Raw genomic sequence first — 14,836 nt, forward strand, 5'->3', positions numbered from 1 at the left:
CAATCGCCAGTAAGATAGACGACACTTCCTTACCCTTCACTCAAGCTTAGATAAATTCTACTACTCTTTTCACAGTGAGTTTTAAAACAGAACACTAGTCCCTATACTCGAAAGTTACAATTTCATAGACAATCCTCACTATGCATTTTATCTTACACACCTAAAATCCCTAAACTTGTGCTGTACGACCACAACACTTGTGATATACGAGAATACCACTATTTTGAAACAGAACAAATGCACTGTGTAACTTCACCTGTCACACTTCTCATGCCGGCACAAACCAGGAATTTTCACACAGCTGAAAAAAACCTTTCGACTATATATAACAACTGAACAAACTTAACATATTTTAGACATCAATCCTATGTATTTACCATGTAACCATAGAAACCGTAACTCAGAAAACACATATAAAGGCCCATAATACCAATGAGACAATTTATGAGCAACTGAATCTGGTGGTATGGTTAATAAATCTACTCACTTATTATTTACATTATTATTTGCAACGGCAGTTTATCTTTCTTTACCATGGTTTTTAAAACATTTATTATTTATTAAACAGGCCACTAAGGCGATTGGATCAACTGATGGAAACTAGACCATTAACAAACAAGACCAGCTTGTCTTTTCAAATCTAATTTATTAACTTTATTTTTCATAAAGAAAAAGCAGTTACGTTTTAGAATCTTTATTTCATAAGCAATTAAGAAAGCAGCATTTAATTAAGGAAAGGAATTAAAACTGACATTTTAAAAGTAAGCTCAGAAAAGCGAAGTATTAGCAGAATAACAGTTTCCATTCCCTAAATCTATTTCCCTATTTCTCACTTCACCTAAAAAGGAAAAATCATTTAAAGTCTGCGGTCCTTACATGCGCCAAAGGTCCAACAGCATGTCACGTCATTCAGGAATCGGAAAGTAAGAGTTTTTTTCCTGCTCATAGTGTCAGACTTTATACCTTTCTCTCTAGCTAAACTTTCTACATTTTACATTCTTTTAAGCAAATCCAAGCTTTTCATTGGCTGTCCAGTGTCAGTCCATGATAACATTTATTAGGTCATCTCCGACTCTTGTCCAAGTCCAGGCTTCAAATAAGCCCTATTGTCTTTCATTTCCACATCTTTCAGCTTCCTCAAGAAAGTTAATTTTTCCTCGGGTTTCGAACATTTACTTCCTAACCTTGGCAGACACTTTAAGTTCCTGTCCTTGAGCCTTTTTCCTTGACCACGTTCAAACACGACCAAGAGAACTGCTTTTCAATCAGCAATGACAATGGAGTAAAAATCTTCACAGCTACGCATGTGCAAAGACTTCAATCTGGACAAAGTTTCGCGTCTGCAGCTCTGTCAGCCATATTTTCTGAACCACCTTTAGGCCTCACTTCGGAAACTATTATTAAACAAACACAAGACATCAATTAATTAAAGAATTGAGACCCATTCTGTTACCCGCCCCCTTTACTAATTAATCCTGTTAATTATCTTACCTAGCAATAAGCACATACAAGCAGCTTTATAATTACTTTTCCTTTTTGATCATCAGAAACTCCATAAGCTTTTCATCACAGAAAAAACATAACATAAGCACACGAAATAAGCACATGCCATTAATTTAACTGCCTCATTTAATACTGACAAAGACGATAGACAAGGTTAGTTTATTATTTTTTCTTTGCGTATGCAACATAGTGCACATTAGTTTATCCCACGTGTATTGATGAATGTATTCTTAAACTAAGTTGATTAGTAATTAATAGTTAGTTCAAAGCTTTATTTCGATAAACACGTGATATCATAAAAGCACATACACAGGATAAAAAATAAAAAGAAGACCACAATTCATAGGTCTTTACAGTTTGCAGAATTAGTTACAATAAAAACATCCATAATACAATAAATAGGTTAAGAGGCATATTAAACAGTAGAAGCTTTGTAAAAGTAAAAATTAAGAAGGTTTGGTTAAAAACTGAGTCATCTCAAAGATTTTGCTCTTATTACCCAGGCCTAACTCAAGAATTTAGCAACCCCACAAACTAGACGTGTGCTGGTGTCGGTCTTTAGAATTCTCAAAGCTACGGAATGATTCCTGGTACCGAGCAGTAAACATGTAGGTTTTAGCCATCTCTGTCTCGGCTTTGCATAGGCTGGGCACACAAAAAAAACATGGGCAATAGTTTCAGTGACGCCATTACAGGTAGGGCACTTGGATGGGGTTTGGTACGGGGGCTTCCACTTACAAGTGTAATCATGTAAAGGTAAATTTCCCAACCTGAACTGGATGAACAGCGATCTATCCCTTGGTTTTACAATAAAGTCCAGGTAAGGCTCCAAGCGAGGCTTGATTTTATGCTGTTTAAACTCCTCCGTCAGCCTACCCTGGTTTGGGTCCCTTAGATCTTGCTCATCCACCCAGTTCCAGTAGACTCGCTTAAGTTCAAGCTTGGATACGGAAGCTCCACGCTCCCAACTAATTGGCAAACCAATTTCACTCAGAAGCTTCTTAATGTTGCGGATCCAACTGACTTTATGAGAACCATTAAGGTTCATAACCTCTATCAAGCCATCAAGGTACTTAGAGAGCTCGGGGGTCCGCCATAACCTGGCCCAGTATAAAAGAGGTCGTAGCCTAGCTAAGTCCCGAATAGGGCGGCGGCCCAGATCACTCAATAATGGTTTGATGGGGGTACCCATCGGAAGGGATGCTAACTCTCTAAGGAACTTATTTTCAGAAGTGGCAATTGCACTAATACATTCGAATCCCCACAGCTCGGCACCATAACGGGCGCTGCCCACAGCCTTTGCAGCATATATATCTAGGGCAGGGGCAATGGGCTTAGAGATGGACATGCGATGTTCCCGCCCCAAAACACCAGTCACCCTTTTGTGGTTCAAAAGCATTTTATCAATATAGCGCTGTCACTTCAAATTATGAAAAATTCTAATTCCCAGATAATCAAATTCTTTTATGCACTCCAATGGTTCTCCATCAAGAAAGAGGGTGGACCTGGAGGACTTACTTGGGTTGAAATAGAGAAGCTTAGTTTTGGTGGTGTTAATGACTAGGCCCCTAAGTTCGCAAAACAGACTAAAGCGATTCAACAATTTTTGCAAGCCCGCAGGGGTTTTTGAAACCAGCAAGGTGTCATCTGCGAAAAGTAAGGTGGGCACTTTATCGCCTGCCAGAACCAGGGCATCTGCGTCAGTTTCAAGTAAAAAAGAGACAACACCATTTACAAACAAAGAAAAAAGTGTTGGGGCTAACACGCACCCCTGTCTAACCCCACGCTTAACAGGAATCCTATCGGTTTTTTGCCCTTGAGAGCCCCATATAATGCGGGCATAAGTGCCTTCATGCATACGTATTAAGAGGTTTAGGATTGGAAGCGGGATCCCCATCTCCTCCAGTATAGTCCACAATCGATCTCGAGGAACCAGGTCAAAGGCGGTCTTCAAGTCAATAAATGCCAAATAAAGACCGCCTTTGCCGATGGTAACCACCTTCCAGTGGAGGAGGAGCAACCTAAATGCTTGATCAGTTGTACCAGTACATGCCCTGAAACCAGCCTGGTAAGGGGAAATGAGTTTGTTTTCCTCTGCCCACAAGAGGATGCTTTCAAGGAGAACCCTGCCAACCAACTTCTGTCCCGCGTCTATCAGACTAATTGGACGGTAGTTGGCAAGGTTCTACCTGGGGCCCTTCTTATAAATGGGAATCACCTCAGCCGCTTTCCAGGAACTAGGGACTGGAGAGCCTGCCATCAATGCATTTATAAAGATGGTGAAATACGTTGCCCAACCTTCGGGGTTAGCTTTAAAAAGGTCACCAGGCACTCCGTCCTGTCCTGGGGCTTTGGCGGAAAATATTTTGGCTATTGCAGCGAGAACCTCTTTTTTATTAACTATAGTTGGCGTGAGCTGACTGGAACCATCAACCAAAGCACCGCTCAAATGCCCGGGGACTCCGGGCAGGTCAATCCCTCCATATAGCCTAGAAAAATGTTCAAACCATTCACTATCCGTGTTATGGTTTGGAATTTGGTTTGAGCTGCACCCAGATGATTTTCTAACTAATGACCAAAACAAATCAGCATCCCTATTTCTACTTGCATCTCTGAGATTTTCCCAGTGGGACTCTTCCCAAGCCCTTTTTGCGGCTATAATTGCCTTTCTATAATGCAATCTTGCCGAACGCACAGATACTGGGTTCGAAGATTTGATGGCAGAGATTAAATCAGTTTTCCTCCTTCTACAATTACTATCAAACCAACTCTGCAGTGGCTTGGTATGTGCCAGGTTCTTCTTGGGAGGGACCATAAACAGCTTGCCAATGTGGTCCATTGTGGCAGTGTAAATGTTTTCTATCTCTACTGACCCTGCCTCCTCACCACAGACTACAGACAGCCTTAATAACTGCTCTGCAAGGATTCCATCCAACTGGCGTAATTTAGAATCCTCCAGGCAGAACTTTGGCCATTTAAAAAATCTATTACAGTTCGATGGAATGTGTTCTTTTGTTAATAAACTCCTGTCTTTTGAGGATATACGCTCCTTTCTGTCCCATGGGTTTTGCAGTGTGAGGGACAAAGGGTTGTGGTCACTCTCAACCGATGGAATAATGACCATATCCACTACAGACTTCCAGGTCCTCCTATATATCATTATGTAGTCATTCCTACTCTCGCACAACACTCTATTATAAGTATTAGCACCCTGAGCGTCGGAGGTAGTATGGCCGTTGGCAGCCCGTAAACCTGTTTCTATCATTAAGCCGTTTAATTGAATGACTACAGGAGACCATCTCCTCACAGGCTTAAGGGTTAGGGACGGAACGCCCCAGTGTGCGTCATCCTCATGTGTTCCTAAAATATCCTCTACTGCCAAGGGTTCGAATGAACAGTTAAAATCTCCAGCTACTAGGGCTAGAGAATCAGGAGCACACAACCTTAACAAATCAATTAATACGCTCTGCTGAACCGCTTGTCTTGGACCCACCGGGAGTTCTTTGTTTGCATCAACTTCTTGCGGAACCCGCTTCGCGGGTCCCGCTGCGCCAGGAGTGCCGCCTGCAGCCTTAACCAGCGGAACTACGTGGGAGGCTGAACCTTCGGGGCTGCGAGCGTGCGTGTGTGCTCCACTGGGACTGCATATCCCAGGAGCGCCCGCCTGCCTGACTCGCCACACCTGGGCCGCTCTCCCCGACCCCTCCCACCACTTGACCTACGTAGTTGAACATCATTTAAGGCACCTGGCACTCCCGCTGCGCGGGAGCGCGCGGGAGGGCGCCGGGAGAAGCCCGGGACAAGGGCGGGACCGTCCAAGGCCGTCATCGGCCGGAGCAGGCCGGGCTGGGCCCACCCTCTTGGTTTCCCATATCGTGCAGGTACTTATAGGCTTTATAATTTTGTTGCACCCGTTTTGGGTGGCATAACTGACTGACCCTCCTGGAGTTTAACCATGCCCTCACCAACAAAGGAGAGTACCCCTCAGAAGCCGGGTGGAGTGAAAAACGGGACTCTTGAAATGTATTTTGCACGGGCTGTGGGGGAGGCGGACAAAGAGGGAAATTTGTCAAGGCTAAGGGCGGAACGGAGACGATCAGTGGACAACCTGAAAAACACCCCCATGGGAGATCTATCTATTACTTTAAGGGAGGAGTTAACTCGTATTGAGGATGTTCCACTCTTGTTAAGGGAAGGTATGAACACCCCCCCAATTGAAATCACGAGCACTGCTCTACCTATTAGTATCAGTCCCGCTAGGGGGGCTATAGCTTTAACCCCACAACCGCCCACAACCCGTAAAGACAGGCATTCCAAATTGAAAGTAGTCACCACACAAGCAATCCCAGGACCCCCCCCAAAAAAACGTAGGAGAAGGGCAAAGGGAGCACAGGGTGGCAGTAAACCCAAGACTCTATATTTAGACTTTGGGAAATCCTTAAAACATCAGGTATCCACAGCAAAACCACTGGTAGAGTCACACTCTAAATCTAATGTGCAGGAAGTTATAGCTCCCGCCTTGAGCACAGATGTAGGAACTAGTAGTGATAATGTCCCCCTCTCTGTTGTGCCACTGGGAAACCTGGAATTTCTCTTAAGGTCTCTGTTACTCCCGATCAGCGAAAGCGTAAAAAAGATCGAGATCAGACTAACCATACTGGAGGCCACATTGGGAAGTCTGAAAATTCGCAGTGGCCGACAGGAAAGTGATTTAACAGCCATCACTAGCCCTGTAGCCTCGCAAGGGTTAAAACACAGGGTAGTTAACCCAACGCCAATTCCACCCCAGGCTGCAAACGGGGTAGTCCCCCAAAAACCACTAAACCCAAATCCTGTAGCCACCAATTCACTTCATGCTAACATACCTAACCCTTCCCTTGTATTAGTACCTCAGGCACATATGACAGAAAACAACATCCCGGACAATCAAAAAATGCCCCCTGCAAGACCTCGTCGCCCTAACCTACCACCTGAGACTAACGACCTCACAGTAGTTATGGCAGGGGTCCCTCAACTTGATGAAGGTGAAATAGAGGATTTTTGTACTCTAAAAACTAGGGTCATTAAGTGGTTAAACAGAAATAGACCTCTCCCGAGACACCTTAACAATGAGATTATAATGGTAAGAAGGGTCCCATGGGTGGGGAGAAGTCAGAAATCCATCACTGGGGACTGTATATTGGTGAGTTTCAGGGACAAGGGTACGGTGTCGCACATTTGTCAAGGGGAAAACATATCAATGGAATCTACCATCCATACCCTCCGTGTGTCTTTCTTCTTCCCAAGTACCCCAGGCCTACAACATCCACCCCCACGACATGATAGATGGGAGAGAGTCGGAAGAAGAGGGCGTCATCAGGCTTCTCATCCCTGGCCACTTTTGGGTAGAACGGCACCATTCCTCCCAACTTATAATCGGTTTAATTGTTTAAATGGTTTAGAGGGGGTGGATTGACAAATAGATAAGGCCCCTAAGGAGACCGTAGAAAAGGGCGCCCAAGCAGAAACATCAGTGGTGCAAAGACACTCGGCCTTGCAAACCCAATTAGGTAGGGCGGAGGATTCTATGTCTGTAGTTAATGAACAACTAATATATACTCAGACACCGCCTGTAGCTCCATTAGGGGAGGTGGAACTGACTCCATGTCGGTTTCTTAGCTGGAACGTGGCAGGGACTAGAGCCAAAAGACTAGATCCCACATGGATAGACTTCATAGCCAGCAACCACGTAATTGCCCTCCAAGAAACATGGGACACCGCACCAACTTTCTGGCTGGATGGGTTCACAAGTTTTACTATACCAGCAACTCCAAGTAGTGCAGGAAGAGCTAAGGGTGGACTAGTTCTCCTCTTCTCGCTTAAATTGGCAGGGACGTTTAAACAACTAGAGTCTGGCTCCCCAAATATCTTAATGGTAGAATGGACTATCTCACCAGGGCGGGTCTTAGTGGTCTCAAATTTTTATAATTCTTGGGTTAGACAAACAGACACAGCCCATGTGGATCATTTGGAAAATGTTCTTAATGATTATAGTCACAAATCTTGCACTAATTTCGATTTCTTAATTTTAGGTGATTTTAACATTCAAAAATGTGTTTTAAAATGCAACTTAGGCAACCTGGATGGTCAAACAGAAAATGGCAATCTGCACTTTGCTCACACCAAAGCGGGGGAGGCGCTGGAATTTCTCCTTGCTAGCCTTAATATGTCTGAACCCCTTAGCACTGGTAGTGACGAATCCCCGCCCACTTACAAAGGGTCTGAAAGTGGGTCTGTGATAGATTTCATTTTCGTTTCTCAGGGCTTAACCTCTAAGATGGGGATTTACGAGGTAACTGCCTCTCCACATAGTGATCACAACCCAGTCTCTGTACAGGTTCACTGGAGTGACTTATGGAGCAAACACCTGGGTCTTCCCAGGGCTTGCACATCGACGGTGCCCAGTGACCAGGGCAGACGGCTCAAGTGGGGTAAGGTGGTCCAGGAAACCTTTATGGCTTCCCTGTGCCCAAAGATAGAGGAACCCATGCGTATTTGTTTAGACCAAAATGCCTCCAATAAAGAGATTGTTTCAGCTTTTAATCTTATTTGCTCACAAACGGCTAAAGAACTTACAGTTCCCAATTCCAATTTGCCACCCAAGCCATTTAAATGGTTTGATAGAAATTGCTCTAAAGCCCATAAAGAACTGAAAAATGCCCTTAAAATAAAGCCGAGGGATAAAACTTTAATCTCTAAATTAAGACGAGAGTATAAATTGGTTGTCAAAAATAGAAAAAATACAATTAAAAAGAATGCTTGGAATGATTTGCTTGACGTGGATATACTACGGAATAGTAAAAGATTCTGGGACATCATAAACAACCAATTCTTCTCTGGGGAGATTAACACAATCTCCGACTGCATTATCAGTGATGAGAAATGGGTTGATCATTTTAAAAATATATATGGCGGCAATGACCCTGTGAATGGAAATGAGACAGGACTGACCAGGGGCCTAGTGGCAGTAGAATTTAACGAGGAGGAGGTATATAAAGCCATAATGGACTCCACGAAAAATAAGGCTCCGGGCCCGGATGGAGTCCCGGTAGACTTCTTCATATACGCCCCAACCACCTGGTCTAAAGTCCTTACAAATGTCTTCAGGGCAACAAATGATGGATGTTTTCCAGAAACTTGGAACACATCTGTCATAGTACCCATTTTTAAAAAAGGAGACAGGGAGAACCCGGGATGCTACCGCCCAATTTCTTTGATAGACTCTGCCTTTAAGATCCTGGGCAGAGTACTATTGACGAAGTTGAGAACAAGCCTGGAGATCTGTGGGGATCTCGCAGAGATTCAATATGGCTTCAGGGAAAAACGGGGAACCTTAGAGCAATGCTCAAACTTACACCTCCTAATATCGAAGTACACGGTGGCCGGGGAGGGTTCATTATATTTGGCCTTTATGGACCTCTCCTCGGCCTTCGACTTGGTTAATAGGGCCAAGCTCTGGGCTATACTGCGCGAGCTTGGTATTGAGGATCCCTTGGTGGCCCTCATAGCAAGCTTGCACCAAGGCCTCACTGCGAAGGTCCGGGTAACCAGGGAAGGGCGATGCTCTGACAGCTTTAGGTCAAATAAGGGTGTTCGCCAAGGCTGTATCCTAGCCCCACTTTTATTCACCATTTACATTAACGATCTAGGGAAGTCCTTGTTAGCAGGCAACGCTGATGTCCCGCGGGTAGGTGGGAAGCAGATTCCGGCTCTTTTATATGCGGACGATGCTGTTCTCATCGCCCGCACGGGCATTGGGCTACAGACCCTTTTGGAACTCTTTGGTTCCTTTATGGCCAAATTGGACCTAAAAATCAATGTGACTAAATCGCACACAATGATTGTGGGTCCACAAAAAAATAAATCACACACAAAAACCTTTTTCTGCAATGGCGAGGTTCTCTCCAGGGTCCCGGTTTTTCCTTACTTAGGGGTCCTGTTTGATGAGAAGGGCTCCTGGGTCCCGCAAATTAAGGCCAAACATATTTCTTTAGCCCGGTCCACAGCAGCCCTGATGGATTTTACTAAAAGACTAGGGGCTAAACCAATGGATGCTGTGTTAAAAGTTTACAAAAGTAAATGCATTTCGATAGCCTCATATGGTGCAGCATTGTGGGGTTATACTAATCTGGATAGTATGCAGATAGTAGAGAATAAACTTATTAGACGAATTTTGTCGGTCCCAAACTCCACACCTACCTACTCCATACATGAGGAAGTTGGCCTACCCTATATTATAGATGGATTGAAAATGGCCCCTTTACTTTTTTGGGCCAATACCTGGATAAATACTGAGTTGTCTTTAAATCACACAATTCTTAAAGACGTGACTGCAAGGGAGGGGGCAATGAAAATAGCCTGGCTGAGATATATAAAGTCATCATTCACTGCCCTCGGGAGACCTGACTTATACACAACACCGTCAATAATCAGGAAAGCGGACATTGCATGGATCAAGAAGGAATTCCAGGGGAGGACACGCTTAGAGAGAGAGGAGTCTGAAGTTAACAAACCGTTAGTAAGAGCACACCTGGTTTTGTCCTCTTCCCCCTCGATGGAACCTTACCTGCAATATGTCTCTAAACCCTTGCACAGATTTTTGCTAACCAGATTCAGAATGAATTTAATCCACTATTCACTAGGTACCTTTCCTACGTGGGGTAAACCGGAACATGCACCACCCTGTGAGTGTGACCAGTTCTCTAATCAGGACACTCTCCATTTCCTGTTTTTCTGTGCATTTTACAATACTGAGAGGAGAAAATATCTAATTCCCCTCCTGAAAACACTGGGCTTTATACAAGTGAGACCTGCCTTGCTTTATCTCCAAAGATTATCGGATGCACACGTCACTTTTTGTGTAGCGAGTTTTTTAACAGCCGCACACAGAGGTAGAAACAAAAGAATCCCTAGAACTGTACTGTTTTAAACTAAAAATCAATACATTAACTGTTACTTTATTGTATGTATCACGGTGACTAATTAAGTGACTCTTTTATGGACACTATGTAAAAACAAAATGAACTGTGGGTATTTTTAAAATGTTTTTTTAAATATATGTATGTCTTTTGCCTTTTATGATTTTAACAAAAATCGAATAAAGTGTATTTTGACTGACTGACTGACTGAAATCAATTAATATCTCAACTGTGGGCGATTTGCCCCCTCCCTGCGTTCCTCTTATATAAACATTGAAAAATTCCCAGGCAGGGTCACCATTAATACTTTCAACAGATAGTCTCATAATGTCCGGACAGGGGAGAGTATGATGTGTAATCCTAAGGTTGAGATCAACCCGTACCCATGTTATAAGCCCACCCGAAGGACGACCATGACCAACCGATGTAGCGGGCACACAAAAGGAGGAAAAACCATGCATATGCAACGGTTCTAAGCTCCATGTCTCTTGAAACATGCAGATGTCAAACCCATTGATAAAGTCAACCTAGTCAAGTAACAAAAGCTTGTTTTGCAGTCCTGCCACGTTCCACGAAACAATTTTAAGTGTACTCGCATTATCTCTACCATGGGATACAATGTTTGAAAAGTCAGTCAAGGCCGGGGAGGCCTTGGTATTAATGCCAACCACCGGGTTCAAGGCTATGCCAGTGGGTTCTATATCCTCTGACGCTTGAAATACAGGTAGTTCTACGGGATGATCACCCTGAGGGAAAGGAGAGATACTTATTTCGCTTGCAGTAGCATCTGGTCAATCGACTGCGTCCAAGCAATCATAGCGATTGTGGTGAAAAAAGCTATCAAAGTTTGCGGGGGGCATAGACCAATCTCCTTGTACTACTCCCCTCCTCCGCCCAGGAACCAAGGTCCATCCGTCAGCTTGAGCGGAAAAATGGCCGGGAGGGTAGAAATAGGTTAGAGGGAGGGAATGAACAGTCGTGCCTGTGCTAGGGTTATTCCAATTACAAATGAAATCAACAATTCTAGGGTTGCTGAAGTTAATCAAAATACAATCTCCCCTTATGTTTTTAGCCAAATGACCTACCCATGGAGTCCTGCGAATCATAAGTATTTTGCCTGCTAGGTATGGGGGCAAGGGTCTATTCACATTTAGCCAGTGTATCACTCTGTTCCATAATTTTGTGGGGCTTTCCCTTTCATTTGCGGCCAATTCTGGAGCTCCCGCTAGCACCACCACAAATGGACAAACCTCCGGGGGTAAATTTAAGATCTTTTTACCTGCAATGGGTTGGTTGACCACTTCCCCCCCACCAGGCATGTTTTGATCTGGGGTTTTCTTTCTTTGGGATAAGCTATTCACGTTGGGACAAGTTAGTTCTTTGGGGGTAGGGATAGCTTCAGAAACAGGTATAGTCGTCTGGACTGAACCTGAATCTACTAACTCCTTGTTGGTCACTGGAGTGGGAACTATTTCTTTACGGATTTTAGGAGGTTTAGACAGTTTTGCAACTGGGGATGGAACAACTCTGAGGGTGGGTTCAACAAGGCTCTTAACATCACGTTCGATCCTTTTTAAGTGGACCTCGATCTTGCTCAACCTCTCTTCTAATGGAGCTAACAGGAGCCTAATGGTGTCATAGACAGCACTAGGCTCCACCTCCAACACCTCTGTGGCATTTTCTGGCTTGGTAACCCCCTTGAAGCCACTGCAGCCCTGCTTTGTGGAACGGGGTCTATCAGACCAAGAGGTGATTTAGCGGCTCCTTGCACCGCAATAGGTGAATTTGCTTTCTTGCCCTTACGGCCTTTGTTTCTCCTCCCACCTGCTTTATTAGGTGACTGGTGGGTCTTTTTAGGTATTGCCCCTGGGTCCTTCCCACACTGCTGCCTAGTATTATGCACCTTTACTACGCTAGCTACGCCAGCTGCAGTGGGGAGCATCTGAGGTGATAACAACAATTATTCAGAGGCTGTAGATTGGCTGCTAAGGGTTGTTTGTGACAAATTACAATGAGGGAGCTGTGGAATAGGGAGTTCTAAAATAGGGGAAGCACTCAAGCGATTATTAGCACTCAGGTTATCAGGAGTTCGAGCGTCCGCAATTAGTCCCATAGAAGATCTTCTTGCAATGGCTAATTCATGCGAGACACGTCGCTCCATTATGGTGATCCCTTCATCAACAACACTGTTCATCTTGGTTATGAATTGCTCCATAGCTCCTGTAAATATTGCAGCGCCCGCCCGCCCCTTGGTCTCTTTAGGGGGCATGCCAAATGTCTCAGATTGTTACAGAGGATTTTATTGGCAATGTACTCACTCAGGTATACTTGAGGGTGGATGGAAGGGGGGTGGCCCGACCCGGCCTCTTCGGTCTTGAACGGGCTAAAACGGGCCCGCCCTTGGCCCGGGCTTCGCCCGGCGTCCCGCGACGCGAGGAACTGTGCCGCTTAAATGCGCCTTCAGGCGCTCTCCTTCCGTGTAGGACGCGCCGCCGCTGAGCCTGCCGGGTACTGTAGTCACCCGGGGCGGCGGCGCGATGCTGTGGTCAATGAGACTCCTGGCGGTGTCGGCGTTTGTTCCTGACCCCTCTCGTGACTCCTGGTCGTGTCGGCGGTGTCCACATTACAGGTAAGTACAGTTTTGCGTCCCCCGCTCCTGCCGGGAACTGTGCCGCTTAAATGCGCCTTCAGGCGCTCTCCTTCCGTGTAGGACGCACCGCCGCTGAGCCTGCTAAGTACTGTAGTCACCCGGGGCGGCGGCGCGATGCTGTGGTCAATGAGACTCCTGGCGGTGTCGGCGTTTGTTCCTGACCCCTCTCGTGACTCCTGGCGGTGTCGGCGGTGTCCACGTTACAGGTAAGTACAGTTTTGCGTCCCCCGCTCCTGCCGGGAACTGTGCCGCTTAAATGCGCCTTCAGGCGCTCTCCTTCCGTGTAGGACGTGCCGCCGCTGAGCCTTCCGGGTACTGTAGTCACCCGGGGCGGCGGCGCGATGCTGTGGTCAATGAGACTCCTGGCGGTGTCGGCGTTTGTTCCTGACCCCTCTCGTGACTCCTGGCGGTGTCGGCGGTGTCCACGTTACAGGTAAGTATAGTTTTGCGTCCCCCGCTCCTGCCGGGAACTGTGTCGCTTAAATGCGCCTTCAGGCGCTCTCCTTCCGTGTAGGACGCGCCGCCGCTGAGCCTGCCGGGTACTGTAGTCACCCGGGGTGGCGGCGCGATGCTGTGGTCAATGAGACTCCTGGCGGTGTCAGCGTTTGTTCCTGACCCCTCTCGTGACTCCTGGCGGTGTCGGCGGTGTCCACGTTACAGGTAAGTACAGTTTTGCGTTTTTCCTTGAGCACGTTCAAACACGACCAAGAGAACTGCTTTTCAATCAGCAATGACAATGCAGTAAAAATCTTCACAGCTACGCATGTGCAAAGACTTCAATCTGGACAAGATTTCACGTCTGCAGCTCTGTCAGCCATATTTTCTGAACCACCTTTAGGCCTCACTTCGGAAACTATTATTAAACAAACACAAGACATCAATTAATTAAAGAATTGAGACCCATTCTGTTACCCACCCCCTTTACTAATTAATCCTGTTAATTATCTTACCTAGCAATAAGCACATACAAGCAGCTTTATAATTACTTTTCCTTTTTGATCATCACAAACTCCATAAGCTTTTCATCACAGAAAAAACATAACATAAGCACACGAAATAAGCACGTGCCATTAATTTAACTGCCGCATTTAATACTGACAAAGACGATAGACAAGGTTAGTTTATTATTTTTTCTTTGCATATGCAACATAGTGCACATTAGTTTATCCCAGGTGTATTGATGAATGTATTCTTAAACTAAGTTGATTAGTAATTTCACCACAAGTTTATTAATTTGATTAATGTTATGGGAGATTAAATTCACAAGTTTGAACAAAATCTTGGGCCTTATTTATGAAGGCCTTGCGCCGCCGGTGCGCCACTTTTAACATGGGAAAAAATGATGCACCGGTGGCCCAAGGCCTTCATAAATAAGGCCCCTTGTTCTTTACCTTGCTCCATCAACTCCCTCATCTGGTGATTTCCAAATCACCAAATAATACCCAAAATTTATAAATTTTCAACCCTTGAACATGTTTTGGACTTTCTTAATATTAGTATTTCTAAACTTTAGATTCATCTGATTTTCTGCATTTTTGATATTGAATTCTCCGAAACTCTTTTAATTCTATTTCTTTTTCTTTTTCTTGTCTTAGTTTGAAAATTCTTTTCTTTTCTATTACATGTTTTCTTCTCTTGTGTATCATGCAACTAATTTTTAACAAAAGTATCACCATAGCTATGATTATTAAAGGGAAAAAACTATTTTACCTATAATTGAACTACC

Source organism: Lissotriton vulgaris, chromosome 4_1 (assembly GCF_964263255.1).
Source record: "Lissotriton vulgaris chromosome 4_1, aLisVul1.2, whole genome shotgun sequence".
Lineage (NCBI taxonomy): Eukaryota > Metazoa > Chordata > Amphibia > Caudata > Salamandridae > Lissotriton > Lissotriton vulgaris.